This window comes from Acipenser ruthenus, chromosome 3, assembly GCF_902713425.1.
Source record: "Acipenser ruthenus chromosome 3, fAciRut3.2 maternal haplotype, whole genome shotgun sequence".
NCBI classification, from domain to species: domain Eukaryota; kingdom Metazoa; phylum Chordata; class Actinopteri; order Acipenseriformes; family Acipenseridae; genus Acipenser; species Acipenser ruthenus.
Genome location: NC_081191.1, coordinates 72168548 through 72189775, shown reverse-complemented (window position 1 = coordinate 72189775; position 21228 = coordinate 72168548). Strand labels below are relative to the sequence as shown.

The window sequence follows — 21228 nt, the reverse complement described above, 5'->3', positions numbered from 1 at the left end:
TGTCAATGTTCTCCAATGAACTACTGGGCAGTGCTGAAAAATGTGGCTCTAGTAAATCAGTTATGTTTACTGAAATTAAAAAACCATGAACACATTTTATTCATCAGAAAACATTGTTTACAAAACATTTTCAAAATATTGACAACAGGTAGGCCTACTTGGGGCACACACTGTAAAACTATTCACTTTTGTTGCCCTTACACTTCACAGTTTTGTTCCTGGAAATGAAAGCCAAAGTTTGAAAGCCCTGAAATTAAAAAAAAAAAAAAAAAAAGTGAATAGTTTTACAGTGTGTGCCCCAAGTAGGTCTACCTGTTGTCAATATTTTGAAAATGTTTTGTAAACAATGTTTTAACCGAGGTAAAACTTGTGTAAAAACTACAAACATGTGACAGGAAGGGGTAGTGGCACTTCCACAACGCCCTTAGCACACAGGAGGAACTGCCAGCCACAAACGCAATTCTCTCAGTTTGTTCAGATACAGACAAGCACTGACACTGAAAAGGTTTGTAGCGTTTTATTTTAAAACAGTTTTTTTCTTCAGTTTAAGTAAATACATTGTAACAAGTCTAACATAGCGGTAGCCGATAGTCGTTGTAGGGTTGTATTCTTTTTTTTTTTTTTATTGGACATTTTAATATTTTAAACTCAAGACACTTGGTAAAGACATTTCAGAAGCCGACCTTGCTGTTTTACACATGCTTGTACATCCAGCTGTGTAAAATAAATAATGCAATAAGGTTTTTAAAATGTTAACTTAACAGTGTATACAGGGTCTCACATTATTATTTTATTTTATTTTTTTAATTTATTTATTTATTTATTTATTTGTGTTTCTTAAACAGGTTGTTCCTTATTTTAAACATTTTGTCTTTTCAACAGACACACTTCTCTGTTTAAAGCCATCCTGTTCTGTGTCAGGGCAATATAGCTCTGGACATGCAGCCTCTACACGTGTTAACAATTCACATTTCTCCCCTTTTAAATTGTTTTTTCATTTTTAAGTAACTGCATTGCAACCTTGTTTTTACCATTTATTGCAAAGATTTGTCATTGGTTCTGGACCGTTTCTTATTTTCGAATAAACGTACCAGCAACACCCTTGGCACATGACCAGCGGTTCTGTAAGCCAGTGATGAGTCCCCCTCGTTTCTTATCTTCGAGCGACGCACTTAGCTCCTGCGGGGCACACTTTAGTGTACAACAGTGTTCTCTTTCCCTCAGACACAGACAAACACAGACACATTTAAGGTTTGTAGCATTTTATTTTAAAAATGTTTGTTTTCTTTAAGCAAATACACTGTAACAAAGTTGGAACTTGTGCTTGGGTCTCAAGCTGTGTAAAATAAGGTTTTTATTTATTTATCTATGTGGTGGTCAAGAAATGTTTTAAAATGTTTTCTCCGCTCCTCCTGCATTAGAAGACTGGCTCTACCTCCTTTACGCTCCCCTGCCTCCAGAGCCCACTCCTTCTCCACCCTCGCCCTGCAGTGGTGGAACTATGAATTATTTCTTAGCAGACACTCTTATCCAGGGCGACTTACAATGGTTACAACATATCACATTATTTTTACATACAATTACCCATTTATACAGTTGGGTTTTTACTGGAGCAATCTAGGTAAAGTACCTTGCTCAAGGGTACAGCAGTAGTGTCCCCACCTGGGATTGAACCCACGACCCTCCGGTCAAGAGTCCAGAGCCCTAACCACTACTCCACACTGCTGCCCATGACCTTCCTATAGATGTCAGGACTGTCCAGTCCCTGACCACATACTGGCGCCTCCTTAAGATTCACCACTTCAGACAGCACTTGTAGAACTCCTCTTTTTTTCCCCCTGGACTCTTATCTCTCTTCCTTAAATGCACTTTACTTGCTCTTATCTGCCCCCTATTTTACTGCATTTAATCCTGTACTTTAGAGTACTGTAATCTGTCAAATTTTATTTAATCTGTAGTATTTTGTATTTAATTATATCCTGATGTAACTATCACTGACACTGTTTTCTGCTCCGTTATTGAATTGTATTTTGTCATACTTGTACTTGCTAGAACCAAAGTCATTGTATTTATCTTGCTCTTAATTGTATTATTACTTGTACCGTGATCCTTGAAATGTATTTTTGTTTACGACTGTAAGTCGCCCTGGATAAGGGCGTCTGCTAAGAAATAAATAAATAAATAAATAATAATAATAATAATAATAATAATAAACTGTTTAGCACGTTTTTAGTCTTTTCAACAGACACGCTTCTCTGTTCTCTGCAGGTTTTAACAATTAACATTTCTCTGCTTTTAAACTGTTTTTCATTTTTAAGTACACTCATTGTAACCTTGTTTTTAACATTTTACAGCTCATTGTATTTTCCAAATTTGCTTTATCTTTTCAACACTTTATACATTTGTTTTCCCTATTTACTAATTGTTTTTCAACACTTTATACATGTTAGTTTTCACATTTTCAAGCTGGCTTTATTTTTCAACAATATACATTTTTTTGTTTTCACCCATTTTACTGCTCATTTTATTTTTCTGAAATAAACTATTTAACAAACTGTATTCCCCTGTTTTCAAACATTTTTATTTTTCTAAAAAGTCTTATTTTTCCATATTTTTGCTGACCCATTTATTTTTCTGAAATAAAGTATATAACAAACTATATACCCCTGTTTTCAAACTTATTTTATTTTTCTAAAAAGCTTATTTTATTTTTTTAAATAACACATATAACAAAACAATGTATTCCCCTGTTTGTCCCCATTTCACTCTTAAAAATACATTTAAATTAAAAAAATAATACCCCAAACCTTTGTTTAATTCCCCATTTTAATGTGATAAACTACAATCATGGAACATGGTTTCCAAAAGTGCATTAAAACTACAAACGTGACACGATGAGAGGGTAGGACTTCTGGAATTGCTTAAAGACTACAAACACATGACCAGAACTGGGAGGCGAGACTTCCGGTCAATCCTGATTAGCTAAGGGCACCTTCCAAAACCAAATGCTGCATTCTCATTGGTTAAAAATTAACATGGTGATATGGCATATAGTGTATTACTACTAATAAGTAACAGTGTATTTAATGGGTTAAAATCACGTTTGGCTGAAAATTTCTCGGTGGATATTTATAGAGGGGCTGCTCCTAAACAATATTTGTTTTTTGCTCAGCCCAACACTGATTTCAGGGTGCAAAAAAAGATGGCAAACACGGCACAGATAGCGAGTTGGCATGTTATCCAATTAATGCAAATTGAATAAGTAACTGGGGTATTTTGGGAGTTAAATCGCTCTGGGCCACTGATTGCAATGTTGATTCTCACAGGGGGAACCCCTTGATGTCACCAAACAAATGAATATTGTTTAGGAGCTGCCCCTCTATAAATATCCACAGATAAATTTTCAGTCCAATGTGATTTTAACCCCCAAAATACACTGTTACTTATTCAATTATAATACATTGGAATGTGTGCCATGTGTGCTAGCTGTTCTGACCCTGAAATCAGTGTTGGGCTGAGCAAAAAACAAATAAACATTGTTTAGGAGCTGCTCCTTTATAAATATCCACGGAGAAATTAGCAGCCTAACGTGATTTAACCTCTTACATACAAAGCCAATCATTCAGTTTGGAGCAGATCAAAGTCTGAATAAGAAATGACGAAAAAGAAACAGGCGAATAAGGACCCAACTTTAGCCTCGTCAGCAAATCAGCTAATTGAATGCCATTATACGGTACGTTAGTTGCTTAAAGGATTTCTACTATCTTATTAGAAATATACTGTTTAGTACTGATCTGTACATTCTACTGTGCCCCCAACATATGAATAATGCTTTACATTACATTGATCTGCGTGTGATTAAATACATAACCTTTACAGTAAAATGTTTTACTTACGATGTATAATGGTAATTAAACCATATATATTCATGCATGTATAATGTGCATTGTATATCTAGCAGTAGCCATTAGTAATATTGAAAAACTCGATATTTGAGTACATTTTTACTCATGTTGTCTCTTTACCGACACACAAATGATAGTGCCATAGTTTTTAAAGTCTATTAATAATGTTTATTAATATTTATTGGGGAGGGTGGAATTTGCCATGACACAATGGCTGTAAAATAATTCTGACCATCACAAATGGGCTTTTTAAGATCAAAAATCCAGTGACTGTCTGGAAAAATTATTTGTAGAAAAAAAAAAAAAAAAAGCAGGTAGACAGGATTGTTGCTTCAGAAATTGCATTGATTTGACATGGTGCTACTCATAACTACAGCTACTTGTCTCAGGTAAGATTAGCCTCTAACGTACCATGATGTAGCTACTATTTGTCTGGCTTGCAAGTTCGATTGCTAGAAATATCAAGAGCACAATACTGTGTATACTGCATGATTATTGATTTGTACAGAGATCGGGTGAGATTGTATTAAACTGTATTACAGCATACTGCAGTTCTGATAGACCTAGACTGACTGAGAAATATGTCTGAGTTTGGTCTGTGGAAAAGGTGGCAACCCTACTTCCCATTGCCTAGTTAGTATCCTCTCATCTCCGCTCCATCTTACAGGGTAAGGTGTCAGAGCTTGCTGCTGAATATTGCAATTATAGAGTCATACTCCAGAGAGTCGCACAGGTCTCTTTCAAACGACAGGAGAGAGCATGTTCAAGCGACTTGTCAGCATTGAGGCTCACTCAGCTGTCTTAATCCTGTTCACAGTGGAGAAGAGCCTTAAAAGTGCATTTATATTTGGATACGTATTTACTCATTTTAATTCTTGATTTATTTGTTTAAGGTGGGCTGTCTTCCTCAGCCATGCTTGCCTGTTTTGTTCTCTCTTCAACCGCTGGCGTTCCTGCCTGGTCTTTGTTTACACTGGCGTCTCACCAGCATCACTGGGTATCCTCTCTCTGGCCACCCGAATGCATAACCAAGCACAGTATTTATGGGCCGAGCAATCCCCCAAGGCCCGCCTCTCAGCCTCTCAGAGAGAGGGAAAGCCAACACACCCTCTTCCCCACCTCTCCGTGTTATCGCCATGACTGACAAGCGGATCTTACAAGGCTGCTGCCCTCCTATAGAACCACGCATGCACTACACACTCAAATTTGGAATGTCAGGAAAATAAAATGAAAACACATTTTCACAATTTATTTTCTTAAACTTGATGATGTCATCAAAATGACCTAATTTCTCATAGTTGCCAAGAGTTCCAGCTGAGAAAGCCTCTTGATTCTTATCCCTAAGGTTCTAAACTTTAATAAAACACTGGCCTGCAAATTTTAGCAAAGAGTGTGTGGTGACATCAGACCAGGAAGATACACAGCACCGTGAGGTGATACGGTGAAATGCGCTTGCTTGTGCCTTTTAATACACAGAAAATAAAACAGTTGAACAAAACAGCACACTGCACTTTGAGCCAAAATAAACAGACAAAACGGACCAACACTAAACATACTTTTCTAATTCTCTCCTCTCCACTCTCAAACACACCACCCTGTGCTTCCATCCTAATTCACATTTGAATCTGCACATGGAGTGATTGTGCAATCCAACTATATATTTTAAATCACATTTATATCCCATGCACCACTATATCCACATATAACAGACGACATTAAACACAAAGATACGCACAGGGGCGGGGAACACTGCCACACATCTCCCTCCTTGTCTGCAGCACACATGGCCTCAAAGGCCACCTCCCCCTTTAAAAGCCCAAAAGTCTTGCTCAAAGTCTTGGGCCAAGAACAGAGGCAACAAGGGGTCAATGGGCTGCAATGTTGCCAGAAGCCAGGCTGCTACTGGCATTTTAAAATTGTTTCTGATAAGTTTACATATTTGGGTATTGCAGTGACACTCATAGTAATCTTTTTAAAGCCAATTTTATCTCCTTAATGGATAGCACAAAATGAGACCTCAGTCATTGGTCTTCACTTCCCCTCTCACTCGCTGGCCATATAAACACTATTAAAATGAATATACTCCCAAAGTTCTTGGATCAATGCATTCCAATTTTTATTCCCAAATCTTTTTTTTAACTTGCTAAATCAGAACATCTTTTACTTCATCTGGAACCAAAAAATCCCAGAAGTGGTAAGGTCCATCTTCAGAGACCAAACATTTTGGGAGGCTTGGAATTACCTAATTTTCTGTTTTATTATTGGTCAGCTAATATTCAAAATATGCTAATCCAATGTGGATTCACATGGAGGCTGCCTCCTGTTGATTTCTTAATCAGCATTGCTATGCTCTTCCCTCCCTTTACTCTTAACTAAATTTAGCACAAACTCTCTTGTTAGACAGTGTTTAAGAGTTTGGATACAGTTCTGATGGACAGCAGTCTCTCTCTCTATTAACTCTCCACTAGATGCTAACCATTTGTTTCCCACCTCTCTGGGCAACGTGGCCTTTCATATTTGACACACCAAAGGTCTTAAATCTATTAAAGACCATGTGGAAGGGTGGTGGGTAATTCACTGACACACAGGACACAGAGAAGTAATTCCGGAACACCGCAAGGTGCCCAGTTTTATTATGGGAGCTTAATTTCTTTTCAGCCCGCAGAGGGCACTGTTGTCTGTGGTCTGCCATACCAGCTATGGTAGCGACAGAGCCACAACTATACCGGGGCGGTACAGGGTACAGAGTTTCAAACAAAGCAATAATCAAAAGGCGAAAGGAACAGGGGAAATAAAACACAGTAAACAAAACTACAAATGCAAGGTGCTGCGCTCGGCAGCTTCACCCCCAACTGTGGCTACCTGCACGGCCTAGGTCTCCGTCCTACACTAGCGGCTCCCTCAGCCTGCTATACACTCTTTACCGGGGCTGCCCAAGAGTTTTCCCCACTACCGCTAATTCTTTTATTTATTTGTTTATTTATTTTTCTTGTTGGGATTTCCGTCCCTGCTTATTTTTCTCCAGCGCTTCCACACACCTTTTACACCTCGGAGGGCAGAGCTGAGGGAACAGCAGAATGTTAACTTATAGGGCCAGCAATTCCCCCAAGACCCGCCTCTCAGCCACTCAGAGAGAAGGAAAGTCCGCACACCCACTCTCCCCCCTCTCCGTGTCACTGCCATGACTGACAGGCGGATATTGACGGGCTGCTGCCCTCTCCCTGCAGCACTATGAACACATCAGAAGAGTCAGCACAGGTCTCCCCCTGCTACAGACCTGTACATTAACAGTCAGTTTGCCTCCTTCGCACAGCTCTGCCAAAAATGTAACTTGCCAAAAAACAATTTTTTCCGCTACCTGCAAGTTCGTAACTTTGTTCGAGCTAGAACAATGCAATTTGCCTGTATGCCCCCCAAGTCCATCACTGATACTATTTTATACTTGAACACTGATCCTAAGGGTGCAATATCTAAGATATATTCTGTTATCTCTATCTTACAAACTCCTTTACTTTCAACACTTTCAAAAATTGTGGGAACAGGATCTCGGTATAGAACTACAAGAAGCTGTATGGGATTCCATATTGATGCGGATACACTCTTCAATTTGTGCCAGACATGGGCTGATGCAGTTTAAAATTGTATATCATATTCATTGGTCAAAGGTTAGGCTATCAAAAATGTACCCAGTGTCAGATTTGCACGTACTTTATATTATACTTTATATTGTGTGCTTAGAGTATATGTATATATATATATATATATATATATATATATTGTGAACCAGATTGCACTCACTCGGGTTCGTGCCCCTTTAAAAATACGACCCAGAAACACAGAAATTGAGTTTTCAGCGCTGTCGCGCTCTTATTTTAATAAACCCAAAAATAAAACAAAATAAACAAAATACAAACAAACACCTAACTCCGTTTGGAGCGCTTACTGAACGTATTTCCCTGACTAACTTGCAGGACTAAGCCGTTTACCTGACACCCAAAACCAACACTAACACTCTTAACAAAGCACTTACTCTCAGGACTGCTCGGAAACAGAGCACCTTCCTTCTGCCTCCTTCTACTCAGCAACCTCGAGCAGACTGACTGCTCTCTTTTTAAACCCCGCACCAGGATCTAATTTTCCCATAACGCCCAGGTGTGGATGATAATTAATAATAAAACAATTAAACAATTAAACTAAACAACAGCAAAACAATCAAACAAAAAAGGTGCATTCTCTCGCAGGGAGGTTTTAACCCCCTCCCTGCTGTCTCACACAACCCGCTATTTCACAATATATATATATATTGTAATGAAATCAGTGGGTGCAGTACCTTGTCTTCTCTTCAAAACACCGACCAGGAAACCAGGGTGTAATGAAAACGCCGTAGCATGCGTTTATTAAACAAAGCAACCAAACAAACTCAAAACACAAACACACTCTCGCATGTGCTCTCTTATCTCTCTCTTATTTCCTCTCCTTTTTAACAGGTTCTCCCTGTCCCTTTTAAAGGGGCTCTAATTACCCCAATTAGCCCAACTGAAAAAACACTTAAACAATAAACAATCAATAAAAAAATTACCAAAACAATCAAGCACTTAAGAGTCCTTCACCAAGATGGACTCCTTAGAGACAGAAACATTTACCAAGATGGAGTATATGTCCCTTTACCCCAGGGTCCTAATGCCTCCAAATGATGGTCCGGGACATACACGTCTTCACAATATATATATATACTCTAAGCACACTCTTAAACTAAGAGTAGATGTTTAGGAGAACATAGAGATGTTTCGGACTCCTGTAAGTGGATTGTTCGTGTACTGGGTTTGCAACATATCCACATAACTTTTAAACAATCAAGAAAATCACACAGACTCATTCAATTTGAAGTTTTAACAAATCAGAGTAGTATTATTACCCCTTTGGTTTATTTAATGCTTAAAAATTGATTGAGTAGTTACACATTACATTGAATCCCAGCTGACAGGCAATCTGGGTATTCCAGTGCCTTCACAGGTATAATAGCATTAACACTTCAATACTTTTATGGTTATAACATGTTTTGCCTGTAGGCCATGCATGCAAAGAGCTAAAAATGCCCACCTCTAAATCCTAACTAATCCAATATATCACTCTCCACAGCTAAAACAAATCCTATACCTTATAGCAATGCATCAATATAAAAGAGATATACATTCAAAATAGTTCTTAACTTCCAAAATATACATGGAAGTGTAGAATATAGTGTAAGGACAGGAACTGTCTTCAAAGGCAAAGACTTCGGAATACGACCAAACAGCAATCAGCTTGATCAGAGATCTTCAGGGCATGGATCACGTCAGCTTGTAGTGTTATTATAGAGTTTTTGCTTCACTTTATACGTCAGAAATCTTAAACATTAATATGCCTTGACAGCGCATGTCCTTCAAGTGAATAACATTTTCAAATACACCCAAAAACTCTTTCTTTAAGATTAATTGGCCATCATCACATAATCCACCTCCCCTACATGTCCAAAATATGTGAGGTGAACTTTTGAACTAATGTTATTCTCTTTTGGTACCAGGGAGTTCCTGAATACAGCATACAAGTGAATACAATTATAGATATAAAGAATACATCTAAGGAGATGTGTTTTAATATATAACACTTATGCTGTTTAATTATTCCAACCTGGGTTTAAAATATACATCCCTTCTAATACCAAAAACATCCTCTGCAGTAAGTTGGTTTTATTTCATGTATAGATGTGGTTTAACAATTAACAAAGTCATATTGGATAAAGGCTGGTAGAAGGTTCATAACAAACTTCTAAGTCTGCAATTATAGATCCAATTATTTTCACTTAAATCCAGGCTATCGAGAACATAGTCAAAATATAACAGTCCCATATTAGCTATTCAATGTTTTAAACTAAAAATGACCTCCTTCTCTTTTAACAAAAAATCCTGTTCAGGCAAGTTTCAGACCATCTGCTTTCCTGCCAAGGTCATTCATCGTTAACTGTAAACATTTTCCCAGACATGCAGCATTCTTACTAAATCTAAATATGGTCCTATGCTATTTTTCCCCCTCACTTGTTTTACCAGGTCTTCATTAATTACTATTTAAGCCATAGACAGTTCACAATATACTCCCTTTCATGTACCAGAAAGGTATTTCTTAAAAAGATCAATCATCATAGAAACCGTGGATATTAAACTGCTGACCAGTAAGTCTAGCTTCAGTTGCCCACACATGGTACTGCTTTGCTTCAGTCAAAGACAAGGTTAACAAATTAATTACATTCTGTTTGGCAGACCTACTATATGCTTGACACAGACTGGTACCATTGTGCTTTGACTGAAGTTTTTACTTTAAGTTGGGGCAGCAGTGTGGAGTAGTGGTTAGGGTTCTGGACTCTTGACTGGAGGGTTGTGGGTTCAATCCCCAGTGGGGGACACTGCTGTTGTACCCTTGAGCAAGGTACTTTACCTAGATTGCTCCAGTAAAAATCCAACTGTATAAATGGGTAATTGTATGTAAAAATAATGTGATATCTGTATAATGTGATATGTTGTAACAATTGTAAGTCGCCCTGGATAAGGGCGTCTGCTAAGAAATAAATAATAATAATAATAATAATAAGTTATTTTCTGCCAGGGGCAGCGCCACGCTTGGGCCTGGGCCCACCCATTTTGCTCATGGGCCCACCCAGTTATGGAGAGATTGACAATTAAAAACATTTCATGCCAAACCGTATCAGACTGTAATCCGCTGCGGCGAGTCTAGCTCATCCTTGTGGTTCAAAAAATATATCCGTCTCACCCACCTCAGCACCGTTGTCATGGTTATAAAAAAAAATATTGGTGATTGGACGGCTGAGATATGAGATCTTAAGTCTTCGATACTATTGTATCTAAATTACAGCACATCGGCAGCATACATACAGGGTCGTTGGTTCAATCCCAGGTGGGGGACACTGCTGCTGTACCCTTGAGCAAAGTACTTTACCTAGATTGCTCCAGTAAAAACCCAACTGTATAAATGGGCAATTGTATGAAAAAAATAATGTGATATCTTGTAACAATTGTAAGTCGCCCTGGATAAGGGCGTATGCTAAGAAATATAATAATACCGAATGTTTAGGCAACTCTACAGTAAACCAGAGCTATATTTGTGTCTTACGCATTAGCTATGTCCCAACAAATTCTATAAAAAGAAAACAAACCGATGAATCAACAAATGTGCCAGTAATGTAAGTACCTACATTTAATTTTATCAACTTGAATTCAGTTGACTGATGCAGCTGAGATGTATGTTATGCTCAACTCATGCCCCTATTCTTGTTTTGTTTTTGTTCCCATATAACTGACACTTTTTTAAAGCTCAAATGGAAGTATTAACATTCACTTTTAGTCACTGTATGAGAGCTTTTTAAATTTAAGCTCACTTTGGGAAGTCGAAACAGGTTTGAGAGCTTTTGTCAGACGCTAACGTTATGGAATTTGTGCTCCTATGCCTGTTGGTGGTAAATCGGATTTCCGACTGTCAAAATGTTTTGGTAGAGTGTGCGTTCTTGGAAAATATGCTATTTCTGACAGTATGGAGTCAAAGATCTTCTAGTTACTATGAATATCTTTGATAGAGTGTCCTTAGTACGCATATGTGACAGGATGGCGCAAGGGATGAGGCCCAGAGACAGACTGCAGTTCAAATAAAATACTTTTATTAAATAGAAAAACACAAAATAAACAGGCACGAGGGCCAAACAAAAGGTTTTTAAAACACAGACAATAAACACGAAGAAAAAACTTATAAAAATAAGGCTTCCAGTCTGAGCTTTGCCTTCACTGAATTGCAAAATTAACAAAAAACCCAACACACAAAGAAAACCACCCTTGCTTCCTCAGCTACCTCTCCTTACTAAGGAGCTGAGGCTTCCTTTAATGTCAGGGGGCTGGGTGCTAATTGATTGCTAATGATTCCCACCTGACACAATAAACCTGGGCAGGGAGGAGAATTTAACCCCATCCCTGCCAATATTTACAAGGACAGAGCCCTGCTCTGCCACAGCATATTAGTAATTATGTCATTACGTTTACGTCATTATGTCATAAACGGCCCGTCCGTGAAAATTTGGGGCCCAGCCAGGAATTAAATTCTGCAGCCGCTTCTGTTTTTTGCACTATATTCTCTTAGTTTCAAACTCTTACAGTTCTGTTATAATAAAACATTTAGCTTAAAGACTACTTTCATATCAAGCATACTTCTTTTTTCTAAATAAGAGACTTGACTGTGAATATTTCAGTTAATTAAATGAGGTTCTTGTTTCTGCCTTTCTCCTCAAGGTTATAAGCCTTGGCACCGGTAGCTCAGATAAGGACAAGCTTAGCTCATTTCACAGGTGTTTTTTGGTCAGCATGACCCCAACCCAGCTCCCTTTTTACTCAGACTTACAAAGATCCAATAATATTTTTTACTGTTATAACAGAATAAACAGGAATATAGAATGCTCTAACATAACTATATGTTAATATTATAACTTTTTGTATGAACATTGTGTTTTAACAATTTGTTTAGTATTCCTGCTGGCTTTATATTCTTTAAAACACAGTACAGTTATTGCAACATTTAAACACGCGTGCAATTCCACAAATGTTCAATTTGTATCCCAAAGATCAGCCTGCTTCCAGTAGCGGTCACAATCTTGGGTCAGTTTCTTCTCTCAGTGAGTCTGTCAAAGCCACCACAGGTCTTTAAAAGGTTGATACCTGCAAAAAATGAAATCTTGTTAGCTGGGCTCCCATCTCTACATTCTCATTCCCATCATCAGTGGGCAAACCTCAAATAAATGAAGCTGTTTCTATCAGAGCCATCCATCTCTGCCACATACACCTTTCACTCAAGAAAGGCGATTGCATCTTGTACAAGGGAAGACGGGTTTTAGGGTCACTCGTGACACCAGATTTAGACCCAACTTGTGATAGATGTAAACAAGAACCTGCTTCACTTTTTCATTCATTCTGGTCATGCTCCAGGTTGGTTCCTTTTTGGAATTTTTTTTTGGACCCTATTTCTAATGTTTTTGAATTATCCATTGACCCATCCCCTTTGATAGCTATTTTTGGAGTAGCTCCAGAGGATATCTCTTTAACTAGATTCCAATCTGATGTTTTGGCCTTTACCAAGTCGCTGGCTAGATGCCTTGTCTTGCTCAATTGGAAGCAGTCAGCCCCTCCCTCATACCCGTTGGATTGGGAATGTCATGCAGTTTCTCAAATTGGAAAAAATTAAATTTACCTTCCGTGGGTCTACCAAAAAGTTCTACACTGCATGGCAACCCTTTCTGTCCTATATTGAACAGGTTGAACTTTAATATCTTAAGATTCATTGGTTTGTGCTCTGATTCCTCCCTTTGCTATTAGCGAGTGCCGAGCTGGGATTTATTTTCTTTTTTCTTCTTTTCTATTACTCTCACTATGTTGGAGCATTGAGGGTGCGGGCTCTTAGACAGGATAATCCCTAGTCATTCTTTGTTACTTGTTGAGTAATGTTGTCCTACTGTACTCTGATTACTTGTTGTGTTTTCTGTAACTATAAAACCAACATATTATTTATAAAAAATAAAAAAAACAGCAAAACAAAAGGGTTCAGGAAGAAAAACTCTGTGTAAGGGGAAGTGGAGTCTTGGACGTGGTACTCAGTTGAGTCTCATTGTCTTTAAACTAGTAGTGTGTGGATCAGATACAAAAAAAAGTCTTCTGTATTCTGTGATGGTTTTGTGATGGGGACTAACGTGCACTGCAGGCTATGCAGAGACCAGCAATCATCGCCATCTACCTGGATGCATATCCCACCAGGGGAAATATATGTAGTGGAGGAGGGGGTTTCTACATCTGTCACATCCTTCCTGTTTTGATTAAAAGATTTCAATGATTTCAAACAGAGTGCAATTTCTTTTGAGTCAGACCAGTAGAGAATGATTAGTGGTATTTGATATCTAAACTTACTGACAAATAATACAGTATATATAATGTACCTACCACTAGATGGTGATGTTGTACCACAAGCCATTCTGGAAAAAAAAAACATGTACTGTATATCAATGAGGTTTCTTATGTGTTGCTACAGGGGGACCTACATAGCTTATTAATTAACAATTACGATTAATAAATGTGTACATCAATGTAACATGAAGAGTGTATTTATTATTACAGCATGTCACGTTAAAGTATACAACATTTCTGTATTTAAAATATAAATAATTAAAATGAAAATGTATAAAATGAAATACTATATATTTTTGCGCTGGCCTCGGATCTCTATATCAATAATGTTTTGCCCGATTACACAGTATAATTCTGTAAAATACAGCCTCTCCTGGATGCATTGGTTCAAAACATTTTTTGTGGATTGCAATTTGTTTTAAAAAACTGCATTTCACACGTACAACAACAGGCAAGTTAGAACAAACAAGTACCCTTAATGCCTTCTCTTAAATAGTCTGTCTATTCTGTAAATGGGAATTAAAAAAAAAAAAAAACTGGTCATTATCGTCAAATTGTTTTTATTAGGCTTGGACAAAGAAAAGAGCATTAATGAAAAGTACGGACACCAATGTAACAACTATTACCAAACCTGAAAATTGAATGTAATGTGCAATGTGTCCAGTAGGTAGTGATGAAGTAATTTAGTAGTCTTAGCAGTCGAGGAAAGAATCAAGTGGCAACAGTACTACTAGGTCATAAGAAGTCACCATAAAGGTTTTGCTGGTTATTTTAATTGTTGGCTTTGGATGGGAGTATCAAATGAAAGGCATACTAGTAAGTTATATTGTTTGCTTTACAAACTGCTGTTCCGCCACATTTGTTTTGAAAGAAGAAATTAATACGATATTATTATCTTGTATTATTTAGTAAAACAAATAATAATAAAAAAAACAGGTGAATACGTTCATACGGAAGTAAGATAACAGTACTTAACAGGACAATTGTGCTATTTTTTATGTTTTAGTTTTTTAAACTATGCAGTTGTATCATTAAGTGATATCTATTTTATACCTGTGAGCAAAAAAATGTAACCTGTCAAAACACTGTAGTTTTAGCATTCTTTCAAACACTGCTTTATATTTAACTTTAAAAGTCGACAAAAACAATAACTGGAAAGGATGATTTAATATTTGCCAAATATGTTATGATGAAATATGAATCAAATGCATTTGATTCTAGGTTTTCTTTTACATCTTCTCTGAAGAACCAGTAATGCATAAGTGCTTCAGACAGGTCTTTTGATTTTTGTTTAGAATATACTGTTGAGCAATCGACTGTGCCAGAAAACATAAAATCGAGCATGAGAAAATAATAATGTGCTTTTAAAAACGATATCATACGCACTTCTCCAACAAAGAAGGCTGTAAATGGTCATAAGGACTATGATAATTTACATGTTTGCACTTAATTCATGTTTAATTTCCCCTGTATACCTCTATACAGTCCCAAGGCAACAACAATTATATGAAGGCAACTGAAAGATATAAAAAAGTATAAAGACTGACCTATTCAGATTGTCTTTCAGAGAACAAATGTGGTAACAGGCAAGATATAATAGGAAATGTACATGGTATTATCTCTTTAATGGTAGATGAGAACCATAATGCAAACTCTCTGCAAATGAGGGCTACACAATTGGGTGTTCACATACGCATCAAAGTCTGCGAGCTAAAAATGAAATGGAGATAAAAAACTGGATCATAAGATTACCGTAGCAGGAACTTGATAAAGCAATGATTGTCAGACTCGATCTAAATCACCTTGGGGCATTGCTGGGGAACTGGCATTGCCCTTGAGAGCCACCAAGAGTGATAAGGGACCTAAATGATAAAAACCTAAAGACAACAGTGAAACAATGTATCTGAGATGGACCTGCATAATTAACTGCTTGTGACTCTCTACACCTCATATAGTGTCAATGTGTCTATGTATTCCTGCCACAGGTGTCCATTAATAGGTTCACTTATCCAATATTTTTATATACTTGCATGCTAGACATTTTCTTACAACTTCAGAACATTAAAAGGCCGACCAAGACATATATTATTCACATATTATTCAACATAGAGTGCAAATGCATGCTGGCTCATATATCTAATGATTAGACCCGTGCAGTCCTATGTCGGACCATGTCCGACATTACAATTTTCCCTTTCCGGTCCGATGTCGGACCCTATCCGACATCCTCAAAAAGTCATAAAGCACAGGTCTCTAGTCATTTTTTACTCCAGAAAAAGCAGAGAAAACCATTCAATGGCCGTGTGAGACCGATAGGAGCTGAGAGAAGCCGAAAAAAAAGGGGGCGGATCTGAGCAATACACATAGCCCCAGCACCACAGAGATAACACGGCCATAAACAAACAAGATAGCTGTTTCCGCATCCAGCACTCAAAGAATATCATGGACATTTGCTAAGCTTTTTGAGATGTTATAGTAATAAAATAATGACTTGGATCACATTATTGAGGATTTTGGTGATAAAACGAGTGATCAGGAGATGATTTATCAGTATGCATGACTATGAAGATGTATGTGAAAAATACAGTGAACAAGGGGTGGGGCGGGGCTGGAGATGCAGTACTGAGTGTCCTGTTGATATGCAGTGCCTTTTAAACCTGTTTTACTGTGAAAAAAAATTTAAACAGCATGTCTAAAATAAAATGTGCGTGTGTATATAAATTGGACCTGATGCGCCTGAGACATGCTGAATAAATGGACCGTTAAAGATTAAAGTTGCAAAATAGCAGAACCACCCCACCTGTGGGCTACACACCGGATACATGAAGGAATGTCTGTATAAAGGTTTTCTAGTGCTACTCACTAGATCAAAATCTCAGGATAATTATTATCGCACCCTTATGGTTTTATCACCAGGTGGTCACCTACATTAATACATAAAAAAAGCACCAACAACTGTGCAGCTTTTGTTTCTGTGAGCCATAGGCAACACCCTTACTTCTGAGGAACTGTAAGTTCTGAGGAACTGCTGTTACTACATGAAATCCTGACTACACCTGTATACTGCACATTTGGGGAAAGAAAACAGTCCACGACTGAGACAAAACTGAGGTTGTGACCATAATAGATTGTTATGATTGTGTGGCTGTGCCATTACTTTTCTATTTTGTGAATAGGTCTGTGACAGGGCAAGAGCCCTGCCCATGTAAATCATGTTTTTGTACAAATAAAGATTATATATATTTGGCAGGGATGGGGTTGAAATCCCTGCCAAATCCCATGTGCAGAATGTGTCTGGGGCTTAATTGATTAATTGAGGCTCAATTAAGCCCAGCCACATGCTTTAAAAGAAGAGCCAGCTCATTTGTTCTGAGGAGGTTACAGCAGCAGCAGCAGCAGGAGGAAGAGGAAGAGGAAGAGGAAGAGGAAGAGGAAGAGGAGGAGGAGGAGGAGGAGGAGGAGGAGGAGGAGGTTGTGCTCCCTGTCTATGCACCGTGATAGCGTTGCTTGGGTGATTTTTTATTGGTATTTGGATTTGTTTGTTTTTTTATTTAAACCGTTTGTTCTTGTCAATTTAATAAAAGAGCACAAAAAGTGCTGAACTGCAGTCTTCTGTTTTTGAGTCTGCTATTTCTGCCGCTGGCCAGCGACATTGTGTGAGAAGTGCATTGTTTTTAAAAGTGCAGAGCAGTTAGACGCAGTAAGGAGAAATTAAACCTGGAATTGCTTTCATCAGAAAATACATTGATTGGGAAATTAATGCAGCTTAAATTCTAACAGCTGCATGTCTTTTTCTGGTCACAAACTGAAACTCAGAGCAGCTGATTCAAATTCAGCACCATTCTAAGACAAGAAGGGGCGGAGCTACCACCACAACAGAACACAACAAAGCGAGGCAGTTCTGCCAGCTACAGCATGAGAGTGACATCGTGTGTGAAGTGCATCGTTTTAATGCGTGTAGCAAAGGAGAAGCCATACTAATGGGGGATTTCAACTTCCCCTGTATAAAATGGGAAAACCCGGTGGGGAGCACGACGGACGAAATTGAAATGGTGGAAATGACAAATGACTGCTTCCTAATGCAATTTGTCAAGGCACCGTCTAGAGGGGAGGCATGCCTTGATTTAGTCTTTTCAAATAATGAAGACAGAATAACTAAAACAGAGGTCAGAGAACCATTGGCAAACTCAGACCACAACAAAAGTAATGACTAAAGCAGGGGTGCCCAATCCTGGTCCTGGAGGGCCGATGTCCCTCCTGGCTTTTGTTGCAACTGTGCCCTAAATTACTTAATTGGACCAATCAAGCCCTTATTAGAAGCTTAATTGGTCCAATTAATCAATTTAGTGTACAGTTTGAACAAAAACCAGGAGGGCATCGGCCCTCCAGGACCAGGATTGGGCACCCCTGGACTAAAGCTAAGGTTTACAATTTTAGAAAAGCAAACTATGAAGGTATGAAAACGAGACTAACAGAAGTAGAATAGAGAAAACATCCACAGAAAAAGGATGGCTGTTTTTTTAAAATATAGTACTAGAGATGCAAAACAATTACATCCCAAAAGTAGACAAATCTAAATCTAAAACAAAATGGCCAAAATGGTTCAATAGATCAATTAAAAAATATATTGAGTGAAAAAAGGCACTTTATAGAGCGTTTAAAAGGGACCAAAAACAAAGTACACAGAAAGAGTACTTGGAACTGCAAATGCAAATCAAAAAGGAAGTTAGAAAGGCCAAGAGAGAGATAGAAATGAACATTGCTAAGGGGGCTAACACCAATTCCAAAATGTTTTTGCATTATTATAACAACACGAGAACATTCAAAGAGAAGGCTAAATGTCTAAGAGATACAAATGGCAAAATCATAGAAGAAAAAAATAGCAAATATATTAAATGATTACTTTTCACGAGTTTTTACAAAGGAGGATACAGACAACACGCCTCACATGTCGACCTGTGGTCAACTGCCCCATTCTCCAGGAAGAGGAGGAGAAGAAGAAGCATCAGAGGAGCCATTGCTGCCGTCTCCAGCGCCTGAGGGAGAGGCACCTCCACTGGTTCCAGCACCGAGATGGGGGAAGCACAAGTGTCCAGCGCCCAGAAGGGGGGAGCCCGTGCATCCAGCGCCCAGAAGAGGGGAGCTCGTGCTTCCAGCGCCCAGAAGGGGGGAGCTCGTGCATCCAGCGCCCAGAAGGGGGGAGCTCGTACATCCAGCGCCCAGAAGGGGGGAGCCGGTGCGGCCATAGTCCAGGAAGGGGAGGCCCACAGGTCCAGAACCCAGGTCTCCAGCAGCGGAGGAAGGGTGCCTGCTTTTCCCGCCTCAGCCAGCAGAGGGAGAATGCCAGCTGGTCTGGGCCCCACCTCCACCACCAGGAGCAGAGCAGAAGGATCGGCCTCTGCCTCCACCACCTCCACCAGCTGGAGCAGAGCAGCAGGCGCTGCCTCTGTCTCCACCGCCACCACCGCCTGAAGATTACTGGCCACTCCATTCTCCACCGCAATGGGAGGACTGCTTTCTGCTTCCACCTCCACCGCCGTGGGAGGACTACCTGCCGCTTCGCTGCCGCCTTCATGGCAAGGGGCTCCCCTCCCAAGTTCGCCTCCCAAGGGTCGGCTGCTGCTGTCAGGGGTCACAAATGGAGATTAGATAAAGGAGAATTCAGAACAGAAAAATAGGAGGCACTTTTTACACAGAGAATTGTGAGGGTCTGGAACCAACTCCCCAGTAATGTTGTTGAAGCTGACACCCTGGGATCCTTCAAGAAGCTGCTTGATGAGATTCTGGGATCAATACGCTACTAACAACCAAATGAGCAAGATGGGCTGAATGGCCTCCTCTCTTTTGTAAACTTTCTTATGTTCCTATGTTCTTAAATGCTTAATAATGAATTGAGTGGCCTCCTCTCTTTTGTAAACTTTCTTATGTTCCTATGTTCTTAAATGCTTAATAATGAATTGAGTGGTTACAGACCATGTCAGATCCTAACTCAGACAGTCTGTTGGATCCTTAATATTATATAGCAAATATGCCAGGTCTCTATAACTAAACATAATATAAAAATTCTATACCTAATTGCATATTCCAATAAATGAGAGACACAAAAGCAAAATTTATGCTTACCCCAAAAGTAAATTTAGGTTCTAGGTTTCAACGCCTCAGTCAGTCAGACTCACAGAAGAGCTCTTCAAGATATGGACCAGTTTTCAGCTTGTTTTACCAGGCTTTCATCTGATGGCTAAACTGTAGATTCATCCCTACATTTATAGTTATTTTTCCCTGCTTCGTGTGTCATAAGGCTTAATTAAACTTAAAACATCTGGCTTTTTAGGCAGCCCTTATAGCTAAAACTAATAATATATTTTATACTTTAAAATGAATAGTATATTATCTTATGCTCTCTATTTTTCGAATCCCTACATGAGTTAATTTCTAAAACTAATCATATATTTTTATTGTCCCATAAAGTTCTTATTACTAATTAAGATAAGAGTTTATAAAGACGAAGGGCCCCTGATTTACAGCACCTGTTCTTGTCAAGAAAATATATTTCCTTCTCCTTAGATAAAAATAAACAGCAACTTGTCTTTTGATTTAAAGTAGTTTTATATCACTACATTCATGCATAATTTTGCAATGCTTTATCATATTTGTGCATGCAGGACATGTTGACAGTCCAGTTTGTGGCAGTTTAGTTCTGCACCTTTGACAGCCACACCTCAATAAAGGGGTATGTCTGTCTGGCCCTCTCTTTAAAGAGAGACTCCCATCTGAAGTAACTGTTCTGGACCGGTAAGTATTAAATGTGCTAATTTCTTTCTGTTCACATAAGGCCACTTTAACTGGAATATCTTTCATCCAAAATACAGGAGTGGGCCAGAACTCACTATTGTTCATATCACGAGGATCCCAAGCCTCACACTCATTTCCATCTCCAGTGGAAATGTCACTTGTAACAACCCGGACCATTTTAGTAAAGCTCAGTCTATATAATGATTGTACATCAGTACTGTAACAACATGCAAATAACTAGACATCTTTAAAAAATGGAAGGTGCCATTAAAAACATTTGCTACTAGTGTCAAAATATCACTGATTTTGCCTTGCAAAAGCACAGTTGAAAAAATCCCTTTAATTGCCAGGGATATGCTAGTGTTTAGTATACTCTCATGGGAGGCTTATTAATACACTAGAAAAAAATACATGTTGACTTAGCCTTTTGGTTGACATTAATTATTTCCATATAATTATGCACAATACATTACATCTGCATCGTTAATGCCATATAAAGCCTATCAAGACAAGTAAACAGATAGAAATAGATCTTAGCAATTCCC

General features: G+C 38.5%; 1 protein-coding gene across 1 annotated transcript in view; it reads right to left on the bottom strand.

The window, feature by feature from the left end:
• Positions 1-8311, bottom strand: part of LOC117394518 (beta-1,4-galactosyltransferase 6-like) — a 53458-nt gene extending 45147 nt beyond the window's left edge. Inside the window, exon 1 of the mRNA XM_059016362.1 lies at positions 8236-8311. The gene's annotated coding sequence lies outside the window, so the exon portion shown is untranslated. The remainder of the gene's footprint in view (positions 1-8235) is intronic.
• Positions 8312-21228: the final 12917 nt, after the last annotated feature.